Raw genomic sequence first — 20,115 nt, forward strand, 5'->3', positions numbered from 1 at the left:
CTAAACAATGAAAACACTGCCTAGATGTTTTTTTTAGATATCTGTCTACTACGACGGCATTTCATGAAGATAAACATAATCAACACTGTAGTATGCATTCCAATGTTTAATAACATTTAGTAAAATTACTTGCAGTAGAGATTTACTTAAAATAGGTAATTCAGAACGAGACAAATGTCACAGAAAAAAGATAATAGAAAACGTGTTTTACCTTAACAATTTATAATTTTATACTCTTTCTTCCATTCTGTTTCGATGTCAAGATCTTACTATCAACCACAACGGCTTTGCAAAGGGGTACTCAGGAATGAAGTTGCCATACTCCAGTTCATTTCTCAGAAAGTTTGTCAAAAGTTTACTTTTTTTAAATACGATTTTTTTATTTGCATAAAAGAAATATATCAGTATAATAAATTATAAGAAAATCTGTTTAGTGAATAATTTTAATTAGTGGTTTATGTACATCAAATCTGGATTAATTGATGCATAGTTAAGATTGTCTAAGTTACAATTATCTTCCATAACAGAATTACATTCCAGTAAAGTAATATTATTATAAAAAATATTTAAGAACAGATGTAAGTAGAACAGAATTCCAATCTTCGTAGGCCCCTTTAACAGAAACGGGTATCAACATCAACTAATAGTCTTATTGAAATCTCGTAAAAATAAACCAAAACTAAAGTACTATAACAATTATTCCACTGTGCTATAATCAACATGAAACTTAGATATTAAAATTATATCACTTTAAATCGAGAAGAAATTTTGAAAATAAGTTTGTTCTAATAGTTTAGAGACAGGATTTTATGGGACGCATTACTTACAAAATATTTGAATCATATATTGACTAACACAACAGTACGTAATGCACACACGAAGTTTAAAAGAGTAGGCTCCTCAAAGTTGGCCCGTGATGTTGAAACTTTTCCACTCAATTCAAAACAGTGATTCAAGCAATGTGTTCTCTGTGTACTAGGGAAATTGCATGAGTTCATAGATCCATTCAGAGCAATTGACAGTCTTAAGATCTTTTAAGGAAAATAAATGGTCAATAATCTTCTAAATTTATAGAGTTAAAACTTTACATATTTTTAAAAGTGCATTGTTAGGAAATTAGAACCTACACTGAGGAACTAAAATTGATATTTTCTAAGAAATATTCATAAATAATTTGAGATAAAATTGCTGGATATTGTGTATTTTTACAAGTTGATAGTACACCTCAGCACTCGAAGCGTAACAGGTTTCGCTGATTGTGAATGCCAATTTGAAATCTATACCTTATGCCAATGTTGATATGTCATATGATTGTACTTTGTTCGTTTATACATTTATTTAGACTATGATTTTCTCATTGCCATAATGACTATCCTAAGAACATTGCAAAAAGTTAGCTAAGTTAGTAAAATTACATGCAATGACATATGTATTCAATTTAATTTTAATTTATTCATCCAAAGTTTGCAGCCTAAAGGTCAGTTTGTTCTCTAGATATCGTGTGGGAAAGGCAGACAGGAATGATAATTTCCCAAATCCCTCGAAAAGGCTCACCAAAAAAGTTAGGATAGATGTCATAGTATGTTTTTTTGAGTTCTACTGAAGTAGTACTAATTTTACATGTCTATGTATTATTGTCATAAATATACGTGGATTGTTGCAATACTAAAAGGATGGGAAAGTCGGAAGATATCTTTGGCGTGAGTTTTGTAAGTTAGATACCCTAGAGAAATGTATAATTCTATTCCAATTTTTTTTATCAATGGCACTTGAAGAACACGCAAACTTTCAACACCTAATAAATCTATGTTCATAGGATGAATATGTTTCCTATCATGCATTGCCAGTTTTGGCAATTATGGATTAAATTTAGTTTATTATTTTACATAGTTAATAGCAAAACAAAAAAAGGATCCAAATAATATATACTCATGAACAAGCAAAGCTAAATTTGAAATAAATAGTGCTATAATAAATAAATACAGTCTTTGGTTAAGGATTATAATTTACGATGAATAACTTTAAATAAAAACATTAAGTTGGAAATTCTCAATCGTTATAAAATGCAATACATAGTGTGCTGTTTTTTAACACAGGAGTGGCAAATGTCGGCAGATCCTTTTATCACTTCGCTATTGTAACATATCACACTTATGTTGAATTATTTTTTTTATTTTTTCATAGATATAACGTATTTAATGGTATTAATTCACAGAAGAATTCTTTTAAATAATTTTCATGTGAATGCCGCCGAGACTACATTCCTCATATCAAGAGAGTTTGTAACGTTATCTAAGCTTCAAGACGAACTGACATAGCAATGTACAACTTGCTAGCGGAATGTGTAGTCTGAGAACTAACGCATCTACGCACTGCCCTGAACTACTCACAGGAAGTTCTGACGTAACAGTGAAAGCGCGCTAAGACTACATTCCTTACGTCAAGATAGGAATGTTGTTACACATCGTCAGGTCTGCAGGACATACTGAAATTGTTACGTACAATTTATTACTGAAAATATTTGTATGAGAACAACAAATGTTTGCATTTGTACAGTTTGCGAAAGTAGCTAAAATTTACATTTTAAATTGTCAAATACTGTTTGTTGTTATATTAATTAACAGTGATTACACTATAGCGTAAATTATTTGAAACAAACGATAAGTTATAATGCACGGTATTTTATAAAAATGTTCACTGTTCATAAATAATGCCTTTTTATCATCATTAGAGAATTGAAAGAAGGCAAATAATACAAGGTATTTTAGTAAATTTTAAATACAGATTTCTTTTTTCTGAAGATGCGAAATATCTCACATTTGAAACGAACAAAACATATAACAGAAAATACACAATAAACGTATAAGGACCATTAAAATAATAATGTTTTTAAAAGTAAAACAGAATAATTCACGATAAGTTTTCATTGACCGCCAAGAAACCCTAAGCACCATGAAACTTTGTTCTAATATACGGATTCCTCAACTCTAAAAATACTTTCATCAACTGAGTAATTTCATAATTTATAACATCTAATATTAAAATTTTGAAGATAATTATGATTAACTGTTGGAAAACACTTTAATCAAATAAATATCTGGTAAATTAAACATATAATGCAACATAACATAAATGTGTACTATCATTTTTTAAACTAGTAAAAGCCCCCACCATCTTTAACTCCTACAAGATAAAGAAATTACTGTATGCACTTAAGTAGTTTATAAAAGTCTAGTGTATTCTGCTGTAGGCCTACCCTTTAAAGAGAACACAAAGAAATGAATTTTTAATTTAAATTACACAATTCTATGTCATTAATAAAAAAAGCCTATGCCATGAAATTAACAAGAAAAAAGTCGCAAAATTACATTACTGGTACTCACACCAAAACTGTTAATTGAGTGGAGAAAACAGTTATAAGGTTTAATATATGACATTGACATTGTTTACAATGTTTTGAAATACATTAGACAAAATATTTCCCGAATTGTTTATAATGTACGGTAATGAAATATTGCATAGAGAAAAAAAATCGTGATGTAAGAAAAAGTGATTGGTTATAAAAAATGTATCCTCAACTAGAGTTGATTTTTAAAACTTCAATTACTTTAGAGCTATTCTTATGTAATAAGTTATATTTCAGTTATGTATGATTACTTTAAGTATGTTTAGAAATATTAATATAGGATTTATAACGTAAAATCTTATGCGTTATGCATAATGCTTCACAAATACGTAATACGTAAAGTGAACCTACAGATAGCAAGCATTACAGTTGGTAAGGATTGTAATGGTCTCAGTAACCATTGACCACAACACCCTGGAGTGGGACTGCGATGATACTCCAAAATAAATTATCCTTATCGAGATGCTTTTTCTAGTTTAAATTTAATTCAATTCAGGTATCGTATCAATGCAATAATTGTAATTGAAGTAAAGAAGAGAAATACGCATTTAAAAATTACTAAGCTACCCATATAATATTTATTAGAAGAATATATATTTTTAAACCGATGCACATATGTATTTAGACTGTGCCAAATATTGTAGAATACCAATTTAGGTAAAAACCAATAACCATATCACAAAAAAAACAAAAATTTAGCTCATTAATTGGACGTTTATGCATTTTTTAAGTTTCATAGGTTAACTTTCAAGAATTATACTTACCAGCAAATGTGAAAAATCTTCCTATGAGTCCGTATATTTTTTAAACTTTGTAGGAGTTAATTAGGTTGTTCGTTTAATCACGTGCTATATATTGAGTTTAACCAAATAGAATTTTACAGTTACTATACAATTTCATATCAACAGATATGAACAGAACTATTGGGAAGAATGTAAATATTCCTTGTTGCTATAGGTGTACAATTATAGTTTCTTGTATTAGTAGAAATTGTTCAGAGATAAATTCTTGATGGAATAGGAATGTTTTATATTTTATAATCAGTGGTTTATGGGAGGAATTAAATCTTCCTTTATAACCACTTGAAAAAAATATGTAAGTTAAGTAAAAACAATATTGAAAGTAAAACTTAATTTACAATCGACGCTAAAAATAAGTATGATAGCCTTAATGTAAAGGTGATAAAGGCCCAAGCCTAGGTCCATTAAACATACGAGTAGAATGACCACTTTAACAATAAAAAAAATTTTGAATATCCATTATTTTATTGTTTAATAGAATTTTTACCAATTTAAATGTATTCTTCTATTAAATATTTCTTCCAAATGGATAAAACTTTATCTTTTCTGGTTTTATTTTTATCTCTGTAAATTGATTTCCAATAAACTAATCGACGGTTTATATTTTTTGACCGGTGATAAGGTGCAGCCTACCTATGATACCTCTGCACAGCCAAAAGGTATTACAATTATTTAAGTACTTTGCGAAATTGAATTTTATAGAATACGAAGTTGATTTTCAGTCTCGTTGTTATTAATTTAGACATATTTATATAATGCAACTTAGATATTTTGTATGCAATGTACAATAATTTTATTTTTCCCATTATTCTGTCTCAATATAAAGGGAGATAAGTCTCAATGCATTTAGTCTACCATTTCGTGTATGAAAGTATTGTGATTTTTAATGTTATAAAACCGTATTTGAAAAGTACGTTTAGTTAAGAGCAAATTAAATATAAGAAATTAAATCTCATTTAAAAGGAATTCCAATCTTTTATTTTTAAAGTGTAAGAGCCATTAAGTCCACATAATAAAACCATTGAAGTTTAAAAAGCTCTAAAAATCTTCAATTCACAATAAAGTAAGAAGTTGAAGAGGAAGAACTCTCCCATTTACTTTCGAGTATGAATTATAATTTAAAATACTTTAGAGGAATGTTGTAAAAAGAATACGAGTAGAAAACTGCGGAAGAAGGTTACTTGTCTTACGTATTTTGAATTTGTACGGAAAATATCGAATCACTCTTTTTATTTCTTTCATCTAGAACTTTCTAATATATGCTCATAAGTAATATAATTTTACATAGTATTCAATAGGTAAAAGTGACTGTAACAACACGTTAAATATGTAATCTTGGAAGAGTATAAATTAATAAAAATTCAGCCTTTTTCACGAAATTTAGTGCAAAGTGTCAACAACTGTTTTAGTCAAATTAGAATGAATTTTTACAAATATAATAATTTTTATTTTTTTTATATAGTTTAACAGAAGTAATGAGAACAGACCACTACACGGCTTTTCTCTCTTCGACAACAACAAACATTGACCCAGACTGACAGTCCAGTTTATTTAACCTCTTAACTTTGCTCTGACCGTACTGATTGCTTTTCATTCACGTCCAATCAGTATTTTAAGTTCTTACGTCACTCATAAGAGCAATTACTTTTGAGATTTGATAGCATGGTAGTAAAAAGTTTATTATGAGGTTGAAACAAATTATAACGCATTACAAGCATAGTGATTGCAATGTTCTACTTCATCAACTTAGTACGTTAAATATTCTTTGTTTGAAGTTTATTTCTGACGATGGTAGGATTTCTAAGGAAGCAGGACTTTTCCGGACAAATGCCCCATCGTTCTCTGAAACAAAAAAATCAGTAACACTAAGTTTCGATATCTTCAATCTTTTTCAGGTAAATAACTAACCTAACACCGGTTTGTAACTATATGTTAGGTTAGTTATTTACCTGAAGAAGAGATTAGATTGCAGATCTCGAAACGTAGTGATGCTGATTTTTTGTTTCACAGAACGATGGCAACTATTTGAAAAAAAACCTGTTCCCTGCACGTTAAATATTCCATAATTAGCATGTACCTTAATCATTGTACCACATTTAAACATTTTTCATCGGATATAATCTACTTTCTTGGTGTTGTATTCGACACACAGGGCGCGGCTTTATAATGTACTAACTGAACTATGAAACAGGAAGAGTTAAGTGACATTTATGGGAGACGATTCCAACCCAATATGGATGGAAAGTAAGTGACCTGTGCGTTATATGCATTCGGAAATGGGCAAGGTCCATACATAGGATTTGATCGCAATCAAAGTATATTCAAGCATGTATCACTCGTTGGTTTTAATATCAGGTAACGGATGGTTTCTATGTATATTTGTACGTCAGTTTATGTGTAAGAAAGGCTATATAGTCCTAACTTTGCCTGAGAGAATTTGGTGAAAATTTAGATCTCAAGGTCATTTGTTATAGAATAAACTTTTCATGGAATATTAATCTTTTTAGGGGTTTATTTTTTTAATAATTAAGGTAGTATTACGTCCTGATTCCAGCTTAACCCCTGAAATAGAAAACGATAAACCAAAATAAAGATTTTAAAGTAATTTATAAAATATTTTTTTCATTTTTCATCTTTCAATATTATTTTATGATATTGGTTCTATGATCTTAAAAAAACACAACTTTTCCTATAATAATATTTCCCATTGCCCTCAGGTTGTCATAACTCTCCATTGTCTATAAACTGGGCCTGCGCTTTTAACCCGGCCTAGAGCTTAAAATTACGTCATCAATCGAGAGAACGGGAAAATGTTATTTCTGTCTGTCTGTCTAACCGCATGATATCTCAAATTTTAATTTTTTTGACTTTAAATTTTCCATGAAGCTAATTTAGACATGATCAAGTTTGATAATGGTCTATATATCTTCTGGTCTGACGTATAATTTGATGTAAAATTGTTGAATACAGAAATTCGAGTATTGTTCTTAGTTAACCAAGCGTGTAATTGTAATTTAAACATTTTTTTATACAACCTCAGAGAAACCTGTAACAAGAAAACACATGGTGTGGCGTAAACTTACCATATAAATACGTACGCGTCCCAAATCCATTAATATTTCATCTCAGAAGCTTAGATTTCTGTGTTTGAATACAAATGAATTGGTAAAAAAATAAGATTGTATGTAAATACTAATTGTTTTTATTTAAATTCTGTGTTGGTTTTTTTTCGTAAGAAGTTTTACATCCTAATTACAACATGAAACATAAACCTTTATTATCATCAAATAATAAATTTTTAATTATCAATTTAACAGCAATTTAGAGATACTAAGATTTAAATGTTACAAATTGTATATTTAAAATTACCTATGTTTACCTGTTCGTTTCAAAAACTTTGTAAGATGAGAAATCAATTGAAAGACGTTTTTGATTCCAATAGTTTCAGTTTATATTGGATGTTTTTTATTTGCAATATTTAGTTCCTAGTAACGTAAAAAACCCCTATAAAGTATTACGGTATATATCTGATTTCTTCACATATAAACATATTGACAAACATTTGAACTATCGGTAATTACCAATCAATGTTAAAATTCCATTGTACTTCTAAAAATAGTTACAATTTTGTTGTTATGGCGTTTTTGTGCGATTTTGACAACCAGTTAACCATTTACTGCTGATAAAATCTGCAAGGCATACAGTATTTTAACGGCTAAATAAAATATAGAGTGCTACAGCAACAGAAAGCCAGTTCGCTCAACATAAATTTTTATATAGATATTCCGTTGGAAAAATGCTGTGATTCTAACACAGGTACGGCAATATTTGTGTGTATGTAAGTTTTGACATTGCATGAAACTTTTACACTGTAAGTCAATTATTTTTTAAATTATGTATTTAAAAATACCAAGGTATTTAAAAATAAGTATTAAATTTAATTTAGTTAATTAATAGCTTAATTATTATTCTAATCTCCTGGGAACCATTGGTTGTACATTGTTTTTAATCTCATCATACGAGAGAGAGGGTTAAATGAGCCTTATTGAATATGTCAATCTAATTATGAAATTTGTGTACATGTCGTGTTTTCTCTTATAGCAGCGCTTATAAGTTCTAGAGTCTATTTTATTCCTATTTCAGGTCGTACGTCATAACAGGCTTCTGCCATTTTAATTCATAGAGCTCGTACAATAGCAGTAAGATCACGCTTTTTTCAATTTATTTTTCTATTATTGTATACTTTGTTTTCATATTACATCTTTAAGTAAATTAAACCACGGCATTGCTTTAACAAAAAGAGAGTGTTACTAAAAAGTTTATTAATAAAACATACTGGTTTCTATTAATTAGAGAAGTTATCTATCTGGTTGATTTTAGTGTGTATTTATGATACAAAGTATATTTTTCAATATACTGACCAAGATACTTTGTGGCATATTAACGCAGCAATATACATGTGTACAAGATACGAATGTACGTACACACAATGTCGCAAAAGGTGTGTACACGACCTGAAATGTAAATCTTGATCAGATATGCTATGGCCTGAGGTTCTTAACGTACTTCCAGTGACATGCAGACTACTTCTGCAACTTTCTGGACTTAAAATAATCATGTACTACTGTAGGTAGAACTTTCCTTATAAAGTTTGCAAAATAAGCCCTAACTTTGTGGCAAATGCTCGACTTTCACCTTGGTTTGTTATTACACTTTCATTATAGCTCCGTTAGACTAAAGCTCCATATTTTTAATTTAGATAAATGAATCTTTGCTATCGATATTTAGTTGATGTGATAAGTCCATCTTCTTTTTTGTTTTTGTATATAAATAAATTACATTTTGTTTCACTAGCTTAGCTGCCAGTTTTTAAACTGCCTAAGCAACTACTCCCAGTGCAGGTCTAAAGACTGTCTAAAATTTTGTTGGAAAATGTCCACAATAATTTTAATGGACTTTGACATAATACTATGGCGAATAATATCTTATAGCTCTCTCATCTCCATTTTAAGCACATCAGGAGATAAATATTTAAGACTGGAAAAGGGGTGAATGATAGAGCTTTTGCTACATTGGCAAGTTAAAATTTAATAAATAAATAAATATGGGAGAACATACAATACGAAAATACTTTAGAAAATAAGTATATTCAAAACGCAGTAATAAATTAAAACGTAATTTATCATGATAGGGCCAGTAAAGGAAGGATTGGTACAGAAAGATATTGGTTTATCTGGAAGTCAATTACGATAACTGATTACAATATCGGCAGAACAGTTTACAAATAATTTTCCCTAACCTTGTGATTTTGTGATCGGAGGCCAATCATGGCCATCGGTGATGAGGTATTTCTGGTTAGGGAAGGGGTCGGATATATAAACTCCGACTCACAAATCCCGGCATCTTTTTTCAGTGTTCGTGTTATTATATTAAAGGTGCATGCGTTCATTGTTTTTTTTTTATAAATCCTTTCTGCAAGGGATTTTGCGTAAGTAGAAGTGTTATGTTTCAATTATAAGTTTCGTAAGGGAAATTTGATGTTAACTAATATTAAATCCCTTTATTAAGGAATGCTATATTATATTGATGCAAAGGGAATGAGCAAAGGATTGGATATCACTAAATTACTAACGCAACATTGAAAATTAGTTATAGCAAGATTTGTTCAAGTAAAGTTTTCAACTTTGATATTAGTTTAGAGGTTGTTATCTAAAGAATTGTAGTATTTCAGGTCAGAATAAATTCAATACAACAAGACTTCAAGTTCGCAGTAAATAAATTTTCAATCAATATAATTTAATTACAGTTTTCACTTTGAATCTGTTCTAAAAATAACAGGAAGTTATACACGTAGTAGGAAGAAGTTTTCAGTGAAGTTTTAATTAGTTTTATTTACTTTTGCCTATAATAGAAAAAATACATTTCTATTTTAAATTTAAATTTATTTCATTTAAATTTTATAAGACAGTTAAAGATTTTAGATTGATTTTAATTTTGATTCAAGAAAATACCTTTCATTTAAATTTAGTTATTTGTTAAAAAAAACCTTTCCTTGCAAAAACATTTTACAAGACAAGTGGTCATTTCAGCAATTTTAGTATAAATATAAATATTTGCAATGTCATAAAGGTTATTTTATTGAATTGTATTTTAATTTTGAACTCTTAATGAAGTGCTCTTTAAACAATGTTTTAAGTAATTCTGAGAAATTATTGTCCTTTCTATTTTCATCAGTAATTATTATTAAATTATTTAAAACTGGAAACAAACGTGCAGATACATTAATAAACAAAATTATGTGAAGAGATTTTGTGGTGTTTTCGGATCTCTCTACAGTTGATATTTTAAATAATCGTATGGTATAAAAACGTCAAGGTGTGTTGCTAAATTAGTGCAATTATAACTGTATTTCTTATACACTTTTAAATAAGCGCATGTTAGTGCTTTTTCGTTCTAAATTGGACGTTATTAATTTTAAGTTTTGAATATATAACCTGATCATTTTTTTTTCTTCAATATGTGAGCGTTCTTTTAGGATCGTTTTCTGCATACCTGTGGTAGAGTATCTGTAGGCGTGCTCGAGGTCAGTCATGCCTCTGATAGCTCTGAAACCCGTACCATCTTGACGTTAACGGAACGGGCAGCCTGTAAAGCAGAACAGTCACCTATATGATCTTCGACTCTGATGTCTGTAAATTACTATAATAGAATCCGTTATAAAGTATACCTAAAACTCGGATAACAATTATATTTAAGAGTTTGTGGATCTTAAAAGTTTTGAATATATAATCTGATCATTTTTTTCTTCAAAATGTGAGCGTTATTTTAGGATCGTTTTCTGCATACCTGTGGTAGAGTATCTGTAGGCGTGCTCGAGGTCAGTCATGCAGATAGCTCTGAAACCCGTACCATCTTGACGTTATCGGAACGGGCAGCCTGTAAAGCAGAAGAGTCACCTTTATGATCTTCGACTCAGATGTCTATAAATTACTATAATAGAATCCGTTAATAAAATATACCTAAAACTCGGATAACAAATTAAATTTAAGAGTTTGTGGATCTTATTACTTGCTAATTAATTAATATAAAATACTAACGGTACATGACACCGCGTACAATACTACAATTTAACTTAGAAATATACTTTTGAGATTCACTCACACAGTCACCCGTTTACATTTTACAAACTAAAACAATCTTATCTAGTGATAACATAGTCAAAGCTCCTGGTCCTGCAGTCCTCTGATATTTGTCCATGATGTCCTGAAGTCGTGTAACAGTTTGGCAACGTCCAATCAAGTGTCCACAGCAGTGTCAAAAGATGATAGATAAGCGGTGGTGAGTCACTCGGAAGTCCCTTTATCGAGCCGCCCCTGGTGTGCGCTTATCGCTCGTCCAGGTGTTGGGTGGGGGCTCGACCTTTGCCTTCCTCCGCACAATCAAGTGTCTCCACTGATATTCCCAGCAGACCTACATTCTGGCCAAATACCTGATTTTAACTAAAACTCATTATAAAAGTTTTCATATTTCAAATGCCCTCCATTTTTTGTAGGTTTTCTTTGTTTAATAGGAAAGTTGTGACATACTGTGGCTTGTATTATGTGTGCGTGTTTGCAAAGCAGTTCCGTTAATCGAAGAATATTGTTTACAACCGTGTTATTAATATACATACATTCATACATACATACAAGTTTTAACATGGAAACAATCAATACAAGAACCTCAACCAAACCAGTAAACAGCTGACCACTTCCAACCCCTGCTCGCGTCGTAAGGCGTTCAAGAACACGGCTGCAAACAATTACCTATCATTTAATTTGCATATTGCCTCTTGAGAGCCTAATTTCCAAGGGTAATTGTAGTATAACACAAAACAAACCTGTTTCTCACAATTACATTACAAATAATGGTACAAAAGCAACTACTTTAGTGTGGATATTTAGTGAGATTTCAACTTTGTTTAAACATTATTTGCTGATAATAAAAATTTGGCTAAACTCTATTTTTCATAACTCACAACTAAATTAAGATATATTTAATGGTCCAAGAAGAGCTGAAAACTAATAGATGCCAAAGGTCTATATAATTTCTGTTACAGTCTCTCATTATGTTATTTATTTCAAATCACATTTGTTTTTACCCGTCAGCGAATTTTAACCATTCATATCTAACTACTTATGAGGAACAAAGCGAGCAATGAGAAAAGTTTGGTGTCAAATTTTCGAACTAAATTATAAAATGTAAACAACTTGATACATTTAAACTAAAATATATTAAAAATTACTATTACAAAAAACATTTAAGATAATTTTTGCTTAAATGTATTACAGTCGAATGAAATTTCAAATGTTGATATTACATAACAAATTACTGACTTAAAATTTAGTCCTACCATGTATGTTTAATCTTTCTTGACAATAAATAAATAATTAAACAATGGAGAGCAAATAACTACGAACTAATAGTTTAGAGCATTTGTGTTAATTTACTAACCCATCATCATTACCACTCACATAACTGAAGATATGGTGTTAATATGTAATAATGTTTTTAATATTTAAGTTGTCACTTTACCCTGAATATAAAAAAGGACTAGGTAGTCATGTATTTCATTTGCATGAATAAATGAGTAATTACTGTAATGTGCTTAGCATAAATGGAGCAAGACAAAACTTTTTAAGTATTACTAAAAGTACCAACATTAAAAAACTAATACAGATTATTTTACGGATTGAGACATTATATTTAGTCCACAATGGCAACAGTGGGGCGTAGTCGAATCAGAAGGAAATGGGAGAATTTTTTATTTACCTTGTATATATTTAATTAATTTACTTGCTATTTATGATATATGTAAATTAAATGTATATGTGTAATTTACTATTTAAATTAAATACAATGTAATTTAAATAATAAGCTATTAATTACACTAAATGGGAGACTTTATATAATTAGGCATACTCCATATAAACTATTGCTACACTGGTTAAAATTTTTAATACAAAACATTAGTTTATTATTTTTTTTGTTTGGATCTATTAACCTAAAGATATTCTAATGTGTCATCAAAAGGAAGGTTTATGTTGACACTATACCACCAAACCTTCTGACAGTTACACAATATCAGCAACAGTATCCCAGCATGACGGCAATGTTTTGATTAAACAACTTTGATTGAGTAGAGTAATACCAACTGATCAATCATACTTGTGAATGTTTGTAGTTGGCACCATTCTCATACCACTGGTAATACTCTACGTGCCAGGAAATTGCGATCTAGTAAGAAAAGTAATCTTCCATGTTCAAAACATCTAATTTAGTCTTCTCAACAGTTCTGTCTATGTATATATTCTGTAATTTGTAATATGGTGTACCCAGAAAATTAAATTCTTTTTGGCGAATTGGTTTGGAGTACTCACAAATAGGTCTTATTGTGTTACAAACGTTTTATTCAGTAAATATGATTACAAACTGTTAATCCTTTCAGAATGAACCAACAATGTAATGTTGTTATTGTGACATTGCAATGGCATTTATTGATTATTAAGAAATGCACTGAAAAGAATAACAAAGATATCACTGAAGTGAAATTAGCTTGTTTTTAAATCGTTAGTAAAAATGCCGACAGAAATAATCATAGAATATATACTAGTGTAGTTTTATTTAAAGTGGTGCATTCAATCCTTTTGTGGAGGAAATTTGTTTGTTTTATGAGAAAATTTTGGGTACAGTATTTTTAATACTAAACTATTTATAAAGATAGGGGAATATATAAATAGTTTTGATAATTCCAAGAAGAGTGGAATGCATTTGAAGCAGAGTTTAGGGGCATCTTATGATCAAGCCCTATTAAAAATAGTTAAAGGTAACGACACCAACTTTTTACAGTATACAGTATCTACTGAGTTTATACATGACCGGAGGGAGTAATATTTTTTATAGATAAAAATATAATGTTCTTTTATTTTATCTATAAAACTGTATATATTTCGTATTACTATTTTCAATGGATTTGTTTTATCTGGCTCATAAAATAACCTAAATGTCCGGCTGTTAAAATAACATAAATGCCTGTAATATATCATGAAGCTATAAAACAGTTTCTAGTTTTTTTTGTCTTCAAGTTATCTTAAAGGACTGTGCATTGAAAATTTGAGAAACATTTTAAAACGTTTGTGGTTGATTTTGTTTATAGTTTTATTTCAACTTATTTTAATTTTTTTTAAATTTATTAACGTACTAGGACTAATGAAAGTCAAGCATTTTACCTCATAAATAAAAGTAATTTTATATATTTTGTAAAAATCTTAAGAAAAAGTTAGTCATTCTTTAAAGAATTAATTTACAACAATCTTTCATTGTTTATGTTTTACAGTTTAAACAAATCAAATTGTCTTATAAGACTTTTCGTTTTAAAGTTGAAATCTTGCCAAAATTGCAGTAGTCATTTACGTCCAGAGCAACATTCTCCTTCCTATCAAGTTAGTAACATTCTTCAAAGCAAACAATATCATTTCCTAAATGTTGCTGCTCACATTTCCTAAACGTACTGTAGTACACTCCAACTACACAGAAAGTGTTTTCATGTTCTATGAGGTTGTTTTAGAGCACATAAATTACATTTAAATCATTTCAATCGATTTGTATCTAATTACGCGGTTTCATTCCACGCTAATTAAGTACAGATTTTTACATTCTGTCATATCAGGAAATGCAATTAAATTAAAACAAATCTCGCACTGATTAAATATAAATAATATATTGAAATCTTTACCTCTGTATGAATGAACGGTTATTGGTCGTATGTTAATGCAGATTTATTTATTTATTTATTATCATTTCAACGGCATCCGCCAATATACAATAATTTCACAAAAGAGCATTCAACAGTTTTTATGCAAAATGAAAAACAAAAAAACAACAATGCAAGATGGCTACGGACAAAGGCATTAAAGCTAGACAGGTCAACAAAACTGGATCATAACGATCATTATAACTAAATTAAATAAGAGATGAACCAATATAAGTACGTGCAGCTATATCTAGCAATGATAGCTTTACAAAACCAGAATGTGCAATAGGTCTGACAAATATAACATAGTATAAATATCAATAAATACTCAACAATAACAATAACAACTTAACAATACTTAACAATAAACGAATAACAAGTATTGCATGACACATTTAACTATTACTCTGCTAGAACATTTTCATGTAACTTAAATATAACATCAACAAAATAAATAACAACTAATTAAATTCCAGAAAGTAGTGATTATGCAGTGGAATAATAAATAAGTGTTAAGATTTGTGAAATAATATTACAATAGTGAAAAATCACAAACATCATCTCCAACTGATATTAAAGGGGAAAAAACTCTATCAATCATTCCTGTTGCAGTCTCTTTTTAAGGTGTGCGATGCTTTCATAAAACATATCACCATCGGAAGGAATGCTGTTTCCACGCCTATGAAGTCGAGCAATAGGACCGTGGTAGCTGTAATTGTTTGAGTGGTGGCAGGTTGAAAACATATTCCTGGATCGGGTTCTAGCAGGCACCAAGAGGGATATCCTACTCAGAAGCTCTGCAGATTGTAAAGATTATTAAAATTATATCTATTGATATAATTATGTGTTATGTTTGAGAACTGCCGACTAACCTCCTAAGTTTAAAAATGCATTTAAACAATTGAAAATAGTGTTTTATAAAATCATTTAGTTGTTTAAATTTTTATCGTTTCATATTTCCATGTACCTGAAGAGTTGCTATTTATTGGATACATAATTTTCACTTAAATATATTGAAACATTACGATCATAATTAACATGGTCTCAAACGAGCATTGCACTAGTGTTTAACAAACATGTTATTTTCAACTTCTTTAGCGTAACTTAATGTTAGTGGAATTAGTTCTGGGAAGTGTTTATTAATAGCACTGACCGGATTTCCTATGCAACATTCTCTGCCTCGGACTATTTTCTCTTCAACTAAAAAGTGTGCCAATGTGTCATACACTTATCTTTATTTTCTGTTCTTCTTTAACTTCAAATAACAAAAACTTGGTTATCTTACAACAATTTATTATTATTGTTTGTTTTCTGTGTGTAAATGATAAATACTTCGAATTCTTAAGTTATTATTAGACACAAAATTATCGGATTTCACCTACTGGTGGGGAAACCTTAGCTAAACGCTCAAATAGGCTAAATAAAATTAAAATTGTGTAGGCTATATATTTTTCGAAACATTTATTTTTGTTCGAGTTTCTGCAATGAATATAAGCTTCAAGCCGAATATCTCTTATGATGTCTAGACTTTTAGTTGAGTTAAACAAGTTTTAATTCTAATCAATGATATATTTTACAAATCTGAAAAACTATGCGTCCGAAACGACACCGTGGCCACAGTGTACTATTTGCAATGGTTCCGCATGGTATTACTATATCATATGTTAAAATTGTATGTGATTGTATTCGTTTTGATTCTTTAAAACTCATTTCTTCTGGGATTTTCTCGTTGGACTCAAGGTTACCCATAAGATCAATGTAAAAATGTTCACTAACGCTCAGCCAAATCTCATGGAGTAACATGCATCATCACCAAACTCTATATTCCTCGTTTTTAAATGAAGCTCCATACTTAAATTAAAGTATACAATTATGTATTCGAAAAACCGTTCCGAGAGACAGTCAGAGAGAAATGTATTAAGCTTAATCAATAACTTTTTTAACTACTATGTGTGTTTTCAAATTGTTAGGTTTTATTATATTGCAGTTATAGAGATAAATAAAGCAAAAAATTTAAAGTATTATTGCTGCGTACTCGCATTGTTTTCTAATATTCTTAAAACAGGGTATAAATGACGTTCTTGAAATAATTATTAATTAATTAAATTGTAATATATTCCTCACCCTGGAATTTCGTCATCAGTTAACAGATATTGAAACGAAATTCGTGAATTCGTTCGTGACTGCGTAAGCCTAAAAATCAGAGTTGTATCTTTGCTCAAATGGGATACATCGTGTTTAATAATTGGATTGCATGGTGTCTGCTATTGTGATATTAGCCGAGAGTAAATTCTAATTAAAAGTTTTTTCACTATCCACTCCAACACATTTAGTGATAGTGAGGAAGACGTGGCAATGTATGCTACGAGGAATTTTAATTGTTGTAAAGTCCATTTAATAATATATAATAATTCTCAGGATATGTTTTATTCACGATTTTATTTCAGTATAATCAACCCTTGATATATTAACGTGTACGATGGTACTTTGGAACAACTAGTATATTTCTGGAACAGATTGCTATACGACACATATAATAATCATATTGACACCTCTGCTAAATCAACATCGTAAAGGGGTGGTAAATACTGTACGCTTCAGGAATAGACTAATTGCTCACAAAACTGATTATGTTTGATCCCAGCTACTGACTGATAAGCGGAGAATCTATAATCTTTTTGAGTGTCAGAAATCAACAACTATTTATGAACTCCAATTGACCTTTCTAAGAAAATCAGATGTTTTTTCCGGAAATTCCCCACAATTAAACACAAATTTCTACAAAATCTATATGAGATCAAGTTAGGAACATGTTAGATGATATGTTTCTTAAATTTACTGAATAAATTTTGTAAATATAGAGTATTTTATGTTTTAAAGCGTCAAATCATAATATTATATCATAAGAGTGATAATAAAGTTCATTATCCACGGTCATTGCCGCTTCTTATCTCACCTAACTTGTAGAGTTGAGATGCTCACGTGATCTGAGCTTGAGTTTTAGGTACTATACTGAGGGATTTTTCTGTTTCTTGCTCAGACCACGTTGACGCTCCAATTACAATGGATAATAAAAGCACGAATTGAATAAATATTATAATTATTACCTGTCAATAACGGAGGTTAAAACCAGAACCATGATCAACTCATCCATAACCTATAGTTAAAAAATTGCTTTCAGTCTAGATTGTCTCAAAAATCTTCATAGACATTATGTGTGTAAAATATTACCTAAAATATTAACCATGTGGTCAAGGCCATGCGACGGTCAAATGCAAAGCATATCTGTCTTGTCATTACAATTAACAGTATAGTCATATAATTACTATTCCTTATATTTTGAGTATGCCTATAGTAAGGTTTAAAAATTTCAATTTATACATTTGCATTTCACTTGGCATGTTCTAACATTTAGAGTTAATGATATGGATTAAACAATCTAATATAAATTTGATTTCAATTGTACATTTCATCCAAAATTCCATTACAACCAAATAATTTTCATGTCTATCATAGTTGTACTGAGTTGTTCCTTATAATTGTAATACATGGAGGATTCCAAGTTCCAAAAATAAAAAAAAATAAATCGCGCGGTTTGATACATCGCACCTATAACGATTATACTAGTGAAATATATCACAAGATCGTGGAAAATGTAATACAACTATTTAGATTGTAACACTTTCATCTCGGAAAACATTAATTTCAACATAAAACATAACATAAATAACATTAATACCATTGTTATATTTCTTACACATAATAAGCCAGGACCTTTGAAATTATAAATTTCAAGTTTCCTAATTGTAGGATAAAACATCAGTGTTATGGCTATTAAATGGTTCCATTAGGTTTGTAATATAAGTAGATACAAATGTAATACAACTTGTTCCTACTTTAACTTAATCGGGAGCCTAAAATATTTTGGGTATTTTAGATCGTAACCAATGCTAATAAACAAAATTTTGCAAATATAGCCTACTCTTAGTATATAGATAAACCAGTTATATATTTCCAATAGTTTTTACATATCATTAAAATAGAATAAATAGGTATGATACGCAAGCATTTAAATTCATCAAATAATTTGTTTTATACCATCTTTTACTGTAAATAAGTGCAAATAATGAAATTAAATGCATTTTACTTTATTAAAAATAATGCAAAACAAGTCATTTCCTTTTAAACAATTTGAGAATAATTTTCAACTTTATAAAAAAGATATAAACCCCTCTTAAGGAATTAGTTTTTATTTCTAAAACTATATAAAAATAAACCCTACAATCCGTTTTTATAGCAACTACCGATTATAAAAAAAGACAAATAAACGTGGTGACAACAATCGATCACTTCAGTAGAGTTAAAACTACAAACGAATTCAAGTAAGGGACAAGCAGTGCCATGCAGTTTCAAAAACACACATACATGCTCTAACATATTACATAATGATGTATGTACTTTTCCTCAAAATTTAAAAACTGAAACTTTATTCCCATACGCTCTCTTACCATGACATCCCCTGGATATAAAATACGACATTTCTAGTTAGTTTGTAGCATGTACACAGTATCAAATATCAAAGCAACAACAATTATATTTATTCTATAAACACTTTAAATTATAGTTATGACCCAAAAATCAAATCTAAATTGTAGCGGCTTTTATTGAAGAAGGTGTTTTACTCTTTTGAAGACTACATGTTGGGCCCCTTGGAATATTTTAGATACATTACTTTTAGAAGCAAAGGTAAAACATCCATATTCTGTATTTTTATACCAGTAATATAGATAGTAATGAACATAGAAAAATTATATATTACGTACATGGTAAAGGTACATTGTAATGCAATCATTGTATTTATTATTAACGTAGGTAATATTATTTAATTACGGATAAATAACATGATAATTTTCACATTAATCTTGATATATAAATAGGATGCATCTTTACTCTAAAATTAACATAAAATACAACAAAATTTAGTTTTTAAAATTCTATCCAAGTCTGTAATGTTTACCCCGTACATTTTATACATCGTTTTACTATTTTAAAAAGAAAAATGTGAAATTAATCGTCCCGGCTCATAAGAAATAACGTTATTTGGAGTGAATTCCAAA

Source organism: Homalodisca vitripennis, chromosome 5 (assembly GCF_021130785.1).
Source record: "Homalodisca vitripennis isolate AUS2020 chromosome 5, UT_GWSS_2.1, whole genome shotgun sequence".
In the NCBI taxonomy this organism is placed as follows: domain Eukaryota; kingdom Metazoa; phylum Arthropoda; class Insecta; order Hemiptera; family Cicadellidae; genus Homalodisca; species Homalodisca vitripennis.